Source organism: Crotalus tigris, unplaced genomic scaffold (assembly GCF_016545835.1).
Source record: "Crotalus tigris isolate CLP2741 ecotype Arizona unplaced genomic scaffold, ASM1654583v1 scf7180000024280.1573445, whole genome shotgun sequence".
Lineage (NCBI taxonomy): Eukaryota > Metazoa > Chordata > Lepidosauria > Squamata > Viperidae > Crotalus > Crotalus tigris.
The window spans coordinates 1,483,640-1,502,165 of record NW_024100452.1 but is presented as its reverse complement, the minus strand read 5'-3'; the positions used below and the strand labels follow the sequence as shown (position 1 = coordinate 1,502,165).

Genomic DNA, 18,526 nt, shown 5'->3' with positions numbered 1-18,526 from the left:
CTGCTGCTAATTGTAGGGCTCCTACAAGACTGGAAATCACAAACGTAGCAATTTTCTTATTTCTGTTTGCAAACATCCTAATTTGCTATGCTCTCCTGGCCATATCATTGGAAGCAGAGAGCCATATTCTGGGTGAATGCTATGCATAAATATTAGATTCCTGGAACTCTTTCTGTCTGTCTTTTAACTATTTTATATTCTGAGTTCATTATTTTTCATTAATGTAAATATTACAATTAAAATATTAATATTTCATTTTTCATATTGTGTATTCACTATTCTGTCTTCGTTATTCAAGATTATTACCATGAAAACAGTATAGAATTCCACTAAATAAAAAATAAAATTGCGTGCATCTCTCTTGCCAGTTTGCCAGATTCCGTTTCTGCCCAGTTGTAATTTATTATTATAAGGCATGGAACGGAGGGAAAGATCTTGATATTTTTCAACAGTTTGCTTTCACTCTGGAGAGCCAGTTTGGTGTATTGATTAAGGCACCAGAGTAGAAACTAAGAGACCGTGAGTTCTAGTCCTGCCTTAGGCATGAATCCAGCTGGATGACTTTGTACCAGTGACTCAACCCTCCTATCAAGGTTGTTTTGGAGAAAATTAGGAGGGGGGAAAAGTATTAGGTATATTCACCCCCTTGAGTTATTTATAACAATAATAAAGGCAAGATGCAAAAAAACCCCACCCATAATAGGTCCAGCATATTCAATTTGTCAATTACACTGTACTCTAAGGGCAAAGGTGTCGCTGTGGTCCTGTTCTATAGCTGATGTACCATTTGTCTTTGCTTCTTTTCTTGCTCCCAATTGTTTAACCCTGCACCTGACTTATCCATTTACAACCACTCCTTCTGTGTACCAGAAAAATCAGCTTCAGGGATTGCAGGTTTCATTACTTATGATATTTCAACTTTTTTTTTAAGCCAGCAAAATGTTATTGTGACCTTTCTGGATTTCTCCTCTCCGCATAGCTGATTAAGCACAATTCTGATGTGAAAAAAACCATTATTAAAGATTAAAAATGGACTAAATCATATTTTCTTAGTAGTTCTTTAATGTTTTATTAAAGCTATCTATTCCTTGATAGCTTCCACTATTTCTCATATTGTAGTGAAAGACATTGTTAAAACTGTATGAAATGAGAGCCTTTTCGGCTTGAATAAACTTGTGCTTTTAATTCATATCTTTTTCATTGTGTTTAAATGCTGAATATTCAATAGTCTTCTCAACTTTTTAGCTATTCAAATTCACATTGAGTTGAAATTAATAGGATCGTTCTATTAATACTGCATTACAATTTTAACAAGCAGTATATGGGTATATGCCTTTGTCAACCAATGTCTTAATTAAGAAAAATAATTTGGATATGGAACCATGTAATTATACAGATGGTTTTTCATAATCTTAGCACCTTGTTTTCCAAGGCTGTATATTAAGAAACTAAATTACTTAATATTATTTTGAATTGCTCCTAAACTAATAAATGCAGAACAAAAAATTATCACTGGATTTCAGCCCTCAAAACCCAGCAGATTTATGCTTCAAGAAAGTAATGTTAATACTGTTAATGAACATATTAATGTATCATTTTGTGTTCTTTCTATTATGCAGTGTTAACATGAAAAGGCAAAATCAACGAATCAATTCTTGTCAGCAAAAAATTGGATATTTAAAGTTACCTTTACTATGGTCACAAAAGTCATTTTTAAAAAAAGGAACACCAAAGGTTAATATGATGAGGTCCTTAGGTCAATTTTTTTTCAAGACAGATGATTTCTGAAGGTAGCAGCTTAGGTGTTGCAAACTGTAGCTCATTTTTTTTCCCTGCATCAACCACAATTGGATGAAAATCATGACACCATTGCTCACTAATTGTTGCCAGAAACTGCTTGGACTAGATTTAGTTACACTAAGAGGAAATTTATTAAATTCATATTTTTATTACATTTTTATCAAATGCATGGTGTTCATGTGTTTGATAAAAATGTAATAAAAAAACCCCCCACCAGCTCAGAGTTGAGCTGGGGACTAGGTAGTTTTGATTAGTTCAAATAATGCATCACAGCTCATTTTCTAAAACTCCCTAAATAGTAGATTAAAATAATACTAATTCTTGTATTTGGATTTTGAGAAACTAGTTCACATTGTGAATAGATCTCTTCCTTATTTTAATCCATCAGTTACTTCTTTGGTACATTGGCTTCAGGAGAATGTAAAATCGGCTTAACCAAGCAGATGAAATATCTCAGTCTGGCCTTCGTTCAGCTAAAGCTTCAGTGGTAGTTAGTTTACCATCTGTTTCTCTAATAATTCATCCCACAAGAATTACAATTGCTTTACAGTTGCTAGATAACAAGCAGCAAAGTTTTCTTGCTTCTCTTGACTGCAGCCCTAAGGAAAGCTAGACTAAAAACATGGCATACGGATAGACAAGGTAAGTGACTGAACAACAAGCACCAAGAACCTAAATAATTAAGCAGTATAGTTGCTTAAGAGCCAGGGTGTTTCTTATATTCATTGAGATGTATCAAGTAATTATGGAACATGGCCTTAAGGTGCATCAAAATCAAAGAGGTGCCCATGCAACAAAATCTTCCCTTGGAGGGATTTTGTAATGCAGAACAGGTATAAGAATATTGTTAGAACTGTAGAGGTTTTTAAGAAGGGAGACAAGAAACATTCCTTAGAAATATAGGTATCTTTCAAATTTGGAATCAGATTGGATGTTTTAGTGCTGAGGCACCATTGTTAATTCTGCAAACAAGCAGGTAACTGGAAGGGATTTAAGGTTTCTACAGTGATGATGGCAAAATTTGGGAACATTTTTTAATTACAATTATGGCTGCATGCCTTTAGGGTAAATGCCCTTCTTTAATTATAAGGAAAAAATATCAGGAATACAGTTAGCTCAATGCCTTTCTTTGCAATAATTATGCAGCCTTCAAGATTTAGATACGACTTCTAATCTTTGCATTGGTGTGTTTGTCCTAATAAAACTGGAATGATATCTTAGGAGTAGGCATCTTGCCATGCTGGCAGATGGTGGTTGATGTATAGTGTATTAGAGAATCGACATATGCAGAAATTTGGAATTTACCCAGTACTGTCAAATGCCAAACAAAGTTACTTCTGCCCTTTGTCTGTTTTCATGTATCATTTTGTACATTTGATTTTTAATTCAAAATTTGGTTTGTCTAAGAATATAAAAAGTCCGAGTTGAGGGGATTGGATAAGATATTTATGCAACTGCTCTTTACCAAATACCTGGGCTGTCTGTAACAACTCACTAACTTTTGTTCTTTTGCCAGCAAACCTGAATGACAGCCTCCATTTCTCAGAGAACTGGAACAAAAATGTACACATAGTGCCAACAAACAGATTTCATAAATCTTTATTATATGATTTGTTTCTGTGCCTCAGGTATAGGGAAAAAATCTCTGGGGTTTAGGGGACACTGGCTTCTTCTCTCAGCAGTGTTAAATGGTAAAATATTACATACTATCTGAAAATATTTCTCTCTACAAAGTTTTGCTTAACATTCAGTGTGACATCTACCTTCTTTTAATTTAAAATATTTTTGCTTTGGGACAACAAAGAATAGGTTGCAGCTTTCTGTGCAATAATGATTTCAGATATTTCAAGAGTTCTGTTATCTTACTCCAGTCTCCTTTTTTTTTAATGCTAAGCATACCTAGATCCTTAATTCCTTCCTCATAAACTTTGCTTCCCAACATCATTATTCTCGTTCACTTTTAATGTCTTCCATATTTTGTGAAATGGAATGTTGATAAGAAATTAAAGGTATATAGGTTCTTCTCCAAATTCTCCTTGTAAGGTTTCTTAAAAAGTTGTTTTTCATCTTGAGGCACTAGTTTATGTAGGAAGTTTTAGAAAAGTGGACAAAAACTTTTCTATTCTGCCAGATGTTATCAGAATGCTGTTTTTAAAAAAATAATAGAAAATTATAGAATATTGTAATTATGCAGAAAACACATTCCAATTCCATATTAAACGGTGGTTATATTTCTTTGTGTTCTCTTTTTAAAACCTTTTCATTAATTTTATATGTTTTACCCTGACAACCATGAATATAAACATGTAATTTATGTTTTGCTTGTTAGATTTATATCCCACCTTTCCTAGAATTGCTTAGGGCAGTCTTAATTTATCCCTGTGTTTCATTTTAACCCTAAACACAAACCTCTGATAGGATTTGCTGAGAGAGAATGATTGGGCCAAAGTTACACATATCCAAAGGATGGCAAGATATAGAGCTTACAGGCATACAATATTAAATGTGCTTTTTACACACACACGCAAACATACATATACATACATATATACATACATAAACATACATACATACACACACACACACACATTCATGGGTATAAATACATACTGTACATGCACAAATGCATACACCTATGCTGGGACATGAACTCAGTGAGCAGGTGTAGTCTTATTATTGAAACAGAATGTATTTATTCATCACAGCATCAGATTGAGCACACTTTAGTGATGGATTAAATCAATGGTTAGAGTATTAATCTAGAAAAGGAAGTACATATTTGTTTATAATAGAAAATATTGCATAGTTCTCTATTAGGGTAACAGTTTTAATATGTGTATTTTATATATTTAATTCCTATGTTACATTTATATTCAGTTGAATGGGTTTCAAAACATAAAAGTGGAAGGTATTCTTATTTTTGTAAAAAGCAAATATCACTTACAAAGGCTTCATCTGTATGCTTAGCAGAACTCCTGGATGTTGCGCAGGTGTTTGCTTGTAAATGCTTATCTCTTTGCAATAATCACACAATCTGACCTCTGACTCAGAAAAATCAGTCATTTATATTAACTGTGCACAAAATGAAATGATCTGTGTGCTTTCTCCACCCCACCCCCTTTGTCCATGGCTGCCAAAAGAAATCCTGACTGTTCTTTGGGTGGAGGGAAAGTCCTTCCTTTCTTCATTCTACATTCAAAATAACAATATGAAATTTTGAATGTTAACTACGGCCCCTGCTGATTTTGGAGGAACATTTTGCTGTGCTTATAAGTACAAATTTAATAAATAAATCTGATAAATTAATAAATAAATGCTGTTCCTTTGAGGAACAGTTTTGAGTTCTGCCTACAAGTCCCTGTACTTTTCTTAGCAATATTTTTCAGAAGTGGTTTGCCTTTCCTCCTTCCTAGATCTGAGAAAGAGCAACAGGCCCAAGCTCACCCAGATGGTTCCTTACCTAAGATGAGACTAGAACTCACCATCTCCTGGTTTTTATCCCAGTATCTTTAACCACAATGCCAAAGTGGCTCACACATATCTGAACATCTGGATAGTCAACCACAACCACTGCTTTCCTGGTTGAAATGTACTCAGAACCCACATGGAACGCTTGATCATAGCCATGAAATAAAATTAAAAATGTCATTATTGACTTCCAATAATACTGGGACAAAGAACTTGATATATGCCTTGTAACACCCAGAAACATCCAGACTTGATTTATTTATTTGTTATTTGTCGGCAAAATAAAGGTCCACTAAATAAATAACTTGATAATGGAAACTGTATTCATTAAAAATTTAGCAAGTTTGACTTCCGGTTCCGGATTACGGTGCCTCTAGTCATACGAAGAGACTCATCTCCTTGTTGGCTAGTTTCCCTCTGCCGGTAGACCCTTATGCGGGTCAAAAGTCGCCCTGAGGGCGTGATTACCGTCGAGGAGGCTGTGCTCAGCTGCAGAGGAGCAGCGGCTCCTCCAGCTATCCAAGCGAACTCTGAGGGCCGGCAGAGAAGAAGATCGGCCAGTAAAATGGCCGATCACCCTGCCGCACCAACCGCAAGTCAAAAGAACAACTAAACATGAAGAACCACAGTGGTGAATCTGGGTGAGACTTTTTTCTCTCTCTATCCTGATTGTTCCTGTAAAGAGCTTTGTATTTCCTTGTCTTAAGAAAGTGGCAGCTGCCTATACCGGAAAAAGAGCTAAAAGGAAAAAAAAATCAACTAATAATTCTTTGTCTTTTTTGGTTATTTTTTATTATTGGACTTTTGGGGGGGGTATTTGGGGGAAAAGAAGAAAAAGGGGACATTATCAATTTGTTCCTTTCATTTTTATAATGCTGGAGATACCTCTCTTGCTAACTGTTTAAAAATGAGAGAGAAAACTTTTTTTTCCCTTTAACTCTACCAACATGGAAAAAGGATTTTAAAATCTACTGAGAACATCTGGTGGCCAAAAGCAATAATTACAACTGTATCTCTGTTATTTGAAGAAGAATTGGATTTTCATAGGACATTAAAAGAGAAAAGATAATTTGACATCTGGGTGGTGAAGCTGGCTATTGGTCCTTTGGAGACGGATATTTGTGGATCTTGTTTAAACATAGTCTCTAATAAAGGGACAGGCTAATCTACCACCAAAATGGAAGGAAATATCTCACATCTTGACTATGATTTAATATTGGAAAAAAATTTAGAAATGACAGAAGGCTCCAAAACTTATTGGAAACCTAGGAGAAAATCTAATGATGCCACCTTGGCACTTCCAATGGACCCTCCAATAATGAATCAAGCCATGGAACAAGGAACATTAGAGGAAGAACAGAGTAATCTTGAACAGGCCTCTACACATCAAGACACACAACTTAAAGAGACAGAGATATTATACTCACAACCCAACTGGGAATCTACATTGGGAGAAAAGGTGGAAACCATTGAGCCAACTAATTTTACACAACGTTACCTACAATGGATGGATGACTTGGATGATCAAGAACTATCTGTAATTGATTCAGTTCAACTACCAAAAATAACAAAGATTGACATTCAGATACAACCTTCTGGAAACTACAATAAAGTGGATAATTCACTTACAATTATAACATGGAATAAAAGTCAATATAATACCCAGGTGATATTGGTAGAAAGGGAACAAAATTTTGCTCAGTTTGAATTGGTTAGAAATTTTTATAACCAAAGTTTGAGGTTCATTAATTGAAAAGCTTTAATATGGAAACCAACTTGGCATAGAAAGAAAGCTAGAATTAGGTTTAAATGTGATATTAAATGTCACTTGATGGGTTAAAAAGGCTTTAGAGATTTTGTCTCATTTAATAACAAATGAAGGATGAGAATTGATTGTTATCATAGTTGATAATTATTCGAGGGAGTAAACCTGTTTAGGGGTTAAAAAGACTTTTTATAGATGTAGAGTGATGAAATAATAGAATATATTTTTAAAAATAGAAATGTACTTTTTGGAATTACACTATTATCTTAAATATGATAACTATTTTTAATAGAGAGAGAGTTTTTGTTTGATTTAATAAAGAATGAAGGATGGGAAGTTCCTGATATTATAATTGATAAGTATTTGAAGGTGTAAACTTTATTAAAGATTTTTTTATAGATATTGATTGATGAAATGATAGAATATATTTTTAAAAATAGAACTGTATCTGTTGGATTTATATTATTATTCTAAATATGGAAAATATGTTGTAATAGAGAGAGAGAACGAACTACTTGTGATAGGGAAAAAAATAGTCTCAATGAATGATCTATCATTAAGGATACCTGAAATCCCAACTATATTTTCATTGAAATGTAACTGGAATATGACAATGGTAATTAGTAAAGCTTAAAAACAGGATATAGATTATTATAATCACGTGACAGGATTTTTGTCAGATTGAATTTTATTTAAAATTGCATTAATTTTAATAAGTAACATTATATTTAGGAAATAGAGAGGAAATTGTTCATAATTAATTTGAGCTATATGTATATGATTTTATCTTTGAATGATTCGACACCCTGACCACCATGTTGTGTCCTAAGCTTTGTAAAAAATGGAAAAAAACAATAAAACTTTTATTTTAAAAAAATATCAGTTTTATTTGGGGTTACATTTAACTCAGTAAGATATCTTACCAAGATTATTTTTATGTACATAAATAGTTAGTCAAGAATAAAAATTGAAAAATAATTACATTATTGAGTCAGAATCATCATGAACTAATGGTCTCAGTATCCTTAGTGGTATTAATAAGATTAGATTGTAGCAACTGGTTCTGCCAAGAGACTAGCAATTAACCAGTTTTTCATTTTGTTCCCAATATTTCAGCTTTCTGAAATTTAATGAGTATTACAAGTGTATAGCAATAGCAATAGCACTTAGACTTATATATCACTTCACAATGCTTTAAGACCTCTCTAAGCAGTTTACAGAGTCAGCATATTGTCCCCAACAATCTGGAATTAATTCCTGGTTAGCAGTTATAAATGCTTTATATAATTTTGGTATAAATCATCTAAAATATATGTTCAAAAGTCCCTTTATTTTTTCAAGTTTTCCATGTTTAGCTTTTTAGTTTTGATTTTTCCATAACTTGTAAGTAATACTATGCTTCTCTTAAATGCATAACAATCAATCAATAAATTCATAAAATATCTATAATAGAAATATTTCATAAAAAGTGGAACTTTTGATAATGCTTTATTTAAAGGCCATCTGGATAAAACTGAATTACTGAAGTAGTGATGTTACAAGGGGTTGACCAAATATAGCAATAACCCTACATTATATTTATTAATCCATTCAGTTACAGATTGAAATACAAGAAAATAATCTAGAGAAAAACAGTTATGATATATGGAAATTGTGAAAAAGAAGTATATTATTTCTGAAAAGAACTTAAAAATTGCCTTAAGGGAAGGGTTATCTTATCATCACCAAAACAAATTCTAATATATAAGCAATACTTTCCAACTATTGCTTAAGTGAGATAGAATTGCAATCTAATAAGAAATAGAAACATTAAATATTAAAGTCTCAAGCCATAATTAAATGATCTATAAACAAAGTGAAAAGTGTACAAAACCTCTAGGTAATATAACTGAGAAATTCTTGGTAGGATCATAACACAGCATTCATTAAACTTTTAATCAGCAATATTAAAAATATCCTATTGAATTATTGCCTGTTCCATCACAAATTTGCTGATAAAAATTATTGCACTTCTAGCAGATCTTAAACTTCCATTATTCTTTCCCAAATATACATTACTCAGGAAGATGTAGGAAGAAAATATTGGGTATTAACAACCCCATCCAAAGAAAATTCATAACCTGCCACTATTTGTGCATGGTATTATGACATAATTCAGCAGTAACAATATTAACTGGAAAGTGGACTTTTCAGCAATAAAACAAATAGGTAGCAGTATTCCAAATGAAAACTTTTCTCCAATCAATACATCATTTATCCAGTCAATATTCTTCTCCCACATATAATTCAGATTAGAACTTTTGCTAAAACGTTAATGAGATGTGAAAATAGTTGCAGACTAATATTAGACACTAATGCTCAAATTCTGTGTTTCCATGCATTAAAAATAAGAAGACAGGGAACGAGGCAAGGGTAGAAGTTTGGACATCCTTCAGTCTGTTCTTTGTAATGTAGCAGTTACAAATACTGAGTAATGTAGCAGTTACAAATACTGAGTAATATGTATTTGGATAAGAATAATACATTTGTGGAAGTTTAAGATCTGGCTGATGTCTTGCTTTGAATCTGTAGATATCTACACACAAATGGTAAGTATAAACTCAGGATAGTGTGTTTAACTTTGTACCACGCAGAAACTGTGTCCATTTCTGGTCACTTAGGGATTTATTAAACATACGATTTAATCAGAATTGCCTATACTTTTACATGCAACTCTGGGTATCTGCATTTGGGGAGAGCTGCTCTTAATCCATTGCATCTATTTACCATATGTCATATGTTAAAACTTTGAAAGGAGTAAACAGAAAATTTGGGTTAAGGGGTGTTCATTAAAATTCTTCCCCAGGGGGAAAAAGATTGTTTTGTATCCAATATATTCTCCTTTAGTATTCATTGATTGGGTCAAATTGTTGTAAGTTTATTCTGTATTATTGGAACATCTCACCAATATCCAACTCACTGTTTGCTGGCTGTATGTATCTTTTAATTCTTGTTCCTTGGAAGAAGTTCAGTTCTGGAACAGAAATGGTTTTCCCTGATTGAGCTGATATCAGTTCATCATCATCATCATCATCATCATTACCACCACCACCATCATCTGACTGATGATGTCAGTCATCAGAGGGCTACTGATGTCCAAGCATCCTGAATATTCTGGCCATTGAATGACTTTGAACCAAAAAGCCTAATGGTCTGATGAGTAAGGTTCAGATATTACAAGGGACAAAGTGGATCTCCTGTCATAGATACAGAAAACTGGTGACTGGGTTTGACTTGAAAACAGCCTCCGCCACTGAATCTGATGTCAGCAGGCAAGCTTAGAGCAGATTTTATCACCTGGCTACCCTCCATATGGGTGGAATTGAAGTCTGCACATCTGGATGTTGTTTAAGTTGGGGAAAAGCTGGGTTTGTCTTTCCAAGCTTGGACAGTCCCTTGTCTTGCATCTATTTGTTGCCTCTTCAAGCAAATTGATGCCACAACGACACAGCTACCACACATGTGTCTTGCAAGTCAAGCCACATATGCAGTTTTTTTTAAGATAAAAGGATTTGTTTTCTCTGCTCAATGATCACTGAAAGCACTCTTTTTTTATTTAACAGTATGTTATCTTGCTCAGGGCCCATAGGGAAAAGATCTAAATAAATGAAATCTCTAGGATTGGAGTCAATATAATTATTCTGAAAAAGATAAAAAGCTGCCTCACCCAGAGCCAGACTTGCTCAGTGGTAGTACTCATGCTTTGTAAGGAAGGGCTCCAAGTTTAGCCACTGAATATGCTTTAGAGAAATCATATAGCACAAATTTTGAATATTCTGTGCCCAAACATTAGGAAGTTCCTATTGGGCAGAATAAACAGTATCAGCCAGTACTGTAGCCTGACATGAGGTAAAATAATTTGCTATACACTAGCAAATAGTGTACACTATTTCTACTTTTCTACTTTAGAGCTAGGTTCAGCATCCCAAGGTTTTTTTCCCTTTATAATCTCCTTCTTTCCTTTACTTCTTACAAGCATCATTGCAATCCTTTACTGTATTCAATTCAACATTTCCCTCAACAGTTCAATATTGCCTTCTTCAGTTAAAGAATAAAATATTTTCAAATTCTTTGATTTGTTTTTCCCAGAAAACATTTGGTCTCACTTTGTTTTTGATATATAAAAAGACCTGAAGTGCATATATAGTCTCATCAGGTTACGTTAAATGGGCATTTTCTGATATATTTTTTCTTGGTAAATATGTAGGTCATATTTCAGCGAGCCTTCTTTTTCTTCTCACAATAAATATTAATTACTCAAACTTGTGTTGTTTATCAAAGGTTCCTATTTTATTTATTTGTATGAAATAGTTTGAAAAGATTCTCTTCTTTTAAGTAACTAAAGAGTCTTGTCAGAAGATTCAGAGGAGATGATGTAACTTCCCCTGACACCCCATACTTCAAATAGAATAACTTCTGATTTGGAAGAAAGCCAGATTTGTAAATTGAAATGTTCTCTCTATAATAAATTTACACTAAGAGAACGGGAGTCAAGAGTAGGAGATTTCAGTAAAAGTACCATATCTGACACATTCTACTTGGCAAATAATCACAAAACATTTTATTCTTAAAGGCAACTTCTACTGTAACTGAATATTTAAAAATATTGGACAGAGAAAAACAAGCAAAAAAAAACCCAACACCTGTCCAAACAAATTTAATGTTCTAGGAATGCCTTAGAACAGGGGTCTTCAACCTTGGCCACTTTATGACTTATGGACTCCAATTCCCAGAATTCCTCAGCCAGAATGGGAGTTGAAGTCCACAAGTCATAAAGTGACCAAGGTTGCCTTAGAATAGTTTAAGTGGGTATCTAAAATGATAGGCTGACATCTTAGTGATGACATACAGAAATTGTCATGTAGAGACAGATATTTCTGAGTGTTGTCTCTCAGATGGCAGAAGGACAAAACTCTATCTTCTTTGTCTCGTTTTTCTCACTATTTTCTGCCTGTTGTTTTTCTCTCTTGCCTTTATACAAGGAGTACCATCTATGAAAACCACAATCTGAAAAGTCTTCAGAGAGAGGACCATTATAAATAAGGTCTTCCTGCACAATTACCCAAGAGCAATATCCCTCACTGGTGGTGTCCCCCTCTATTTCATACACAATACTTGGTTCTAGGTACACATTGTGGCTGCTATCCACTTCAGAGAGGCACACTATTGGTTTCACTGCAGTAAAGAAGGCATTAGTGTGGGGTATGGATTATAGCTTTGAAGGCCCTCAGAGAAAAGCCTTTAATCTGCCATCTGCTCTGGGGAGTCCTAACTGTCAATCACAGAAGGAAAGCAACCAATCAAATTTTCAGTGATGGCTGTCAATGCCTCACTAAGGAGCCTCAAGTGATTTAATGTTTAGATGGGTGGCAAAAATCGTCACCAAAGCTAACCATGGAAACATTTTGGTTGTAGAAATTGAGGTATAGATGTAAGTTGCTCATCTGATCCCCAGGACAGTTTGGCCTTGTGAAGATAATCCATAGCCTGGATTCAGTTTTTTTTTTAAATCCTTCAGAAGCCAATACTGTTATATTCATGCACAGTAAATTAAATCCTCTACTATTATCTAGGACTACATAAGAAACCTGGGGCCAAATTATTTGAAGAGCTGTCAGGGAACTGTATCTAATTTGTTCCAAGAAACCTATTTGGAGCCCTAAAATACCACAAAACCTGTCTGTTTGAGGCCTGAGCTGCAAAACACAGAGAGACAGAAAGAGAAATACCCAGTTTCCTGGGATACATTACTGTTGGGATGTTTAAATCTAAGTGGAGGTAGGTAAATAACAAGACGGTTATAAAATCTCAATTGTAACTTGAGTGGGCCAGGTTTAATTATTGCCTGTTAATTCATGGTGCATGATTATCATCCTGCAATAAAATATCATTGTGAAACATTAAGAAGATTTACTCCTGTTCCTGACTACTCATTAGCTTGTGATTTTGCTTCCCCTTTGAACATAGTTGGGTTCCTTTTGTTTTCAATTTTTAATGTTATTGGTAAAGGTCAATGTACATAGATTTTAAACACTCTATTTTCAATTAGGATTCACATGGTTTCTTTTTAAAGGAACCTGTAGACTTTGTGAAATATACAGGCAAGCAATTTTGTACCCTCCCTACTGCAGTTCCCATGCTCCCAGGCAACATGACCATAGATCATAGGAGGACTAGTTCAAACCTTTGGAGAGCACTGAGTTATCACCTTCCCTCTTTGACTGAAGTCCCTTTCAGGGTAATGTAGGTTTGGTTTGACTGTTGTCCGGTTTGTGCCATCTTTTCTTCTTCTTTTTTTCATTATTACATTACAGGTAATCCTCAACTCATGACTGGTCGTTTTAACAATCATTTAAAGTTACAGTGGACCCTCCCCCCAGAGCTAATAAAAGAATAACAGAGTTGGAAGAGGCCTTGGAGGTCATCAAGTCCAACCCCCTGCTCAGGCAGGAAACCCTAAACCATTTCGGACAAATGGCTGTCCAGTCTCTTCTTAAAAACTTCCAGTGTTGGAGCATTCACCACTTCTGGAGGCAGGTTGTTCCACTGATTAATTGTTCTAACTGTCAGGAAATTTCTCCTTAGTTCTTAGTTGCTTCTCTCCTTGATTAGTTTTCATCCGTTGCTTCTTGTCCTGCCTTCAGATGATTTCGAGAATAGCTTGACTCCTTTTCTTTGTGGCAATCCCTGAGATATTGGAACATGTTTTAGCCTCCAGTCCCCTAATCATCTTTGTTGCTCTTCTCTGCACTCTTTCTAGAGTCTCAAATCTTTTTTAAATAGTGGTGACCAAAACTAGATGCACTGTTCCAAGTGTGGCCATACCAAGGCATTGTAAAGTGGTATTAACACTTCACGTGATCTTGATTCTATCTCTCTGTTAATGCAGCCTAGCACTGCGTTAGCAACTGCAGCACACTTACAGCCTGCTTCAGAGTTAGGATAACTGCACACACACTCACAGTCACATGACTGCCTCTGGGGTACTTGGCAATCAATTCACTTTTTATGGCATTTTGCAGTATCCTGGAACCACAATTTGCAATGTTCGGGTTTCCAGCAAAAAACACCCCTTTGGGAAATGGATTTCCCAATTTACTCTGATCTGGATGTTCTGAGTTTTCATTCTTTCCTTGCAATGCTGTGTGATGACGAGACGCTGATAGAGGAGGAACAGATTTAAGAAAGGCTGACTTGTAGTTGCCGACAGTTCATATTTGCTTCCTTTTATGCAAGCAGCATTTTTCCTTTTAAAATGGTACCTTTTTTTAACAAAATTTAAATTTTACAGAGCCCAATTGAGTCAATCCTCTCATCATGTATGCATAGGACGTGCATCACTTTAAAATTAGAGAAGACTTTGATTTGTCTATGACATTAATAATGTTATCATTTCACTGCACAAGGCACACATCTATTTTTAATGCAGTTCTAATTGGGATGCTTTTGGTTTCCTGCAGGCTCGAGCCTTGGAAATGAAGAGCAAATCATTCTCAAGGCAGCTGAACCATCTAAAGAAACACTTAAGGGGGCCAGTAGAACTTCACTGCAGGCTTCAAATAGTGCACCAGTTGCCCGCAGGAGTTTACTTCCAGCACCAAAGACAGGAACAGCACCAGCTGGTAAGTTTTTCCATGTGTCAGAGTTCATATGACATGTCCATATATGTTCTGTATGTGTGCATGTGCAATTAGTGCATTTTAGAATTTTGTAGTATAGTTTACTTCTAATTCAGAGTAGATTTACTTTACCTACAAAGCATCCAAATATGTTTTGAAATTTGTGCTCAAATGTGTTTTACACATTAAAATTAATTAGCTGGTTATTGCTATTTAATTAATTCAGTCTTTTTAAAAACATTCTTATCCTGGAGAATTCAACAATGGATATTCAACCCGAGCTTGCAAGGTATAAAAAAACAGGGATCCTCAATAGGTCTGTGCACTGAGCGCAGAACTTTACAGCAGTTTTGTAAGCATTTTTACTTGTAACTTTTACAAACTTCCCCAAAATCAAGAATCTTGATAAATCCCTGTTCACAAGTTATACTGGAAGCATTGAGCCAAACATATCTGCTATGAATGGAGTTCCTTACCAATTGGCAGCCCATCAGGCAGACTGTACAGGAGGCATCCCCAGTACATTTCTTGTGAGGGGAGATATTCTCAGCATGTACCCAAAGATGCCCATCCCTCTGCCAGAGATATAAAAACTCTGCTAATTGAAAGACCAAGAGCAGAACTCTGAAAAATCTGGAAAAGAGGCTAGTGAGGAAGCAGGGGCCACATGGGAGTTGGCTTCCATTTTCCCAACAACTTCTGAAGAAAGCTTGGAACCCCTTGAGAACCTGGAGAAATCCAAAAACTTTGAAGCAGAGGATAGCTCAATTTCCTTCAAGAAGTCTTCTATTTGAATAGAAATAAGTAAACTAGCTAACAAAGAATATTGTGCTTAGTTGGGATATGTATGCGATGCTAAATCAATTTTTTCTTATTTCTCTCTACAGACAGGGAACTATTTTTATTGGTATTTCAGACTGGGTTCCAGAAGCTGTTTTTCTCTGTAGCATGGGTGTCAAACTTGATTATGTCATGTAGCGTATTGTGACTTTTTTGCTTTTGCGGAGCAGGGGTGAGCATGGCCTGCACGTGACTCATCAGCCTGCGGGCCACCAATTTGACACCCCTGCTCTGTAAGATCTTCCTGTAATCAATAATATTAATGGGAAATTATTTCCTGATGTTACAGAGCAGATCAGCACCATCTTGTGGTGTGTTTGGAGCATTGAGTTTTCTTTGAGATCATTGTACTCAAGTTGCCAGCAGCTGTCTAGGGTTTTATTTTTCCCCCAGCATTGAATGCATTTTTAGCAATTGATGTTAAAATTATGTTATTTTGTTATTCTTTTTACATAAAATTGTATTTTATTTATCTCTGCTGAGGATGGAAGAAAGAGATGAATCATACTCTCAATATTTCTTGGCCAGGAGGTTACATTACTGAGATTATTCGCTTTTTTGGTAGAATTATTGCACAATCACCATAAAGGCCAAAGGCTGTGAAAATGCTGTGTTTCACACATACTGGGTTTAGGAAATGGGCACCAAGTAAGGATAAGTGGTAGCAGTAGAAACTACCGAGCCATTACCTTAAATCAGGAATAGACTCTGGGTTTGAATACCCAGAGACTTTTTAGCCCAGGGGTCTTCAAACCTGGCCCTTTTATGGCTTGTGGACTTCAACTCCCAGAATTCCACAGCCAGGCATGCTGGCTGAGGAATTCTGGGAATTGAAGTCCACAAGTCATAAAAGGGCCAAGTTTGAAGACCCCTGTTCTAACCTATTAGCTTTCCAGATCTATGAGCTCAGATGTCTGCTACAATATTATAAACCTTCAGATATTTGTTTCTAAATGCAAAGGTATCCCTTCATGACAGGGACAAGGTGAGAAAGGCTTGCATATATGCTGTTCATCCATCATCATTTTTGTCCAACATCCGTTTCTCATGTGCAGTCTGACTATCGTCATATAATTAGAGATCCATTCATTTGGGTAATTATATGGATATGTTAGTACTGTGCCTTCTTTTCAAATAAGATTGAGAAGTATAAAGGCAGAAATCTGCCCAGCTCTTTAAATTATCTGATGCTTCAGAAGAAGAGACAGTCATAAATATTTCCATCCATTCATCATCTGGTCTTCCTGTACCTGATTCATGCTCCTGCTATAACATATAAACCTCAAATAAATCATAGTAATAGGAAGCGCAAGTGAAGGCATCAGAGCTGGAATCATAGAAATATACCAAAATTGCCCTCTCTAATAGTGACTCCAGGTTTCAGTGGCCTCACAAATTGGTCGCTGGAGAGTACCCAAAGGATGGATGGCTTTTCATAATTGCTACAAACATGAATCCAGCCAGCTTAAGGTTGTGGGGTTAGATTGAATGGAGAGCCCATTTGGATAATTTGTGCTCCCAGAAAAAAGATAGTCAATAAATTAGTTCTTAAGGATTCCTGTTATCAGATTGGTTTCCGGGGCTCTACTTCCCAATGATTTTGTTGATGATATGTGGGTTTCAAGAAAGAGAAGAATACATAAGACAGCTTTATCCACAAATGCCATAAGGATTAGACATTCTGTAAGCTGATTTTAAAAAATTAAAACTGGTAAATCTTGTTTATAAGAAGCTCTCAGTGAAGAGTCATAACTGCTCAAAGGAAAGGATAACTCTTTAGTTATTTACTCTATAAATAATATATAAATCGGGTGTGAAAATCTTAATAGCTTTATACCTGACTAATAAAGCATGCCCTGATTTGAGTCACCCTTTCAGCCAATATATTTTTATTTTGTGGAAATGTTACAGAAAATCATTTGACATGTTCATGGTAATGCTATATAGTTTTTAATAGAATTTGCTTTTGAGGGGAAGTATGAATTGTAATCCACAGGGGAAAAATTCAGATATAAACATATATAGAGATTAGCCCTCTAACATATATGAGTACTTTGACTATTTCTACTTGATTTAGATAACTATTGGCAAGGAAATGACTTCACTGAAGTTTTGAATTGGAACTTAGCATCTGTATTCCTTTTTTCAAATGGATATCTGAAACTTCGTCTGAGTTGTATTTCTTTCCCACATCTTTAAAATAGAAACTGATGTTCATTCGTTTAATATTAGTTTCATTCAATTTGTACACGAAAAAAGTGGGAAACCATACTGAGGAACCATGAAAATGAAAGATCACTTCTACTTGGAGTGGGTGGTCCTGCATGTAAGGATAGATAATCCTCATTTACAGATTGCCTCATACAGCAATGGTTTGCAAGTTTTAATGGTGATGAAAAAGTAACTTTGTGACCAATACTTGCATTTACAACCTTTGCTGATCTGTAAGGCAAAGGTAAATTGAAGCAAGATCCTAAGCATAGTTGTGGTTTCTCTTAGCAGTTGCTTCAGTTAATGATCAAGTTGCGAGTCCCATTTGTAGTTGCTAAATGAGGACTGACTACCCATATTGTTCCATATTGTTACAGTCTATAAGGCTGGCATGTAGGGCAAGTATCACCTGGATTTCTAAAATGATCTTTATTGCCAGTAGGATAATGTAACATAACCTTGAAAATCTGCCAAAGTAATTATTTCACACAACTTACACCTAAAGTTATTAAGTCAAGTTTCTCAGAGGCTTTTTCTCATACTTTCCCCTTCTCCTCCTCTCCCATGGACTCAAAACCCTTTTTGTAATATCCCTGTTTCCTGCCTCCTTTATATTAGGCATTTCATCATATTTATGGATTCAGATTATGCTGTGAAATTCATTGGAAGTCAATGCGGGGTCTACAATATTGGTGTAATAAGCTGACAGCAATGCTAACAATGCTAACAAGCTGGTTGCCACTTTCTGCATCAATTCCAGTTTCTGAATGGTTTCAGAGGCAGA

The 18,526-nt window shown here is 35.2% G+C and overlaps 1 protein-coding gene across 2 annotated transcripts in view; it reads left to right on the top strand.

Moving 5' to 3' along the window:
* Positions 1–2,291: 2,291 nt before the first annotated feature.
* MTUS2 (microtubule associated scaffold protein 2) overlaps positions 2,292–18,526 on the top strand; it is a 90,997-nt gene continuing 74,762 nt past the window's right edge. The window contains exons 1-2 of one of the 2 annotated variants that reach the window (XM_039323630.1): positions 2,292–2,442; positions 14,533–14,694. The gene's annotated coding sequence lies outside the window, so the exon portion shown is untranslated. The remainder of the gene's footprint in view (positions 2,443–14,532; positions 14,695–18,526) is intronic. The other variant, XM_039323628.1, reaches the window with a different exon arrangement.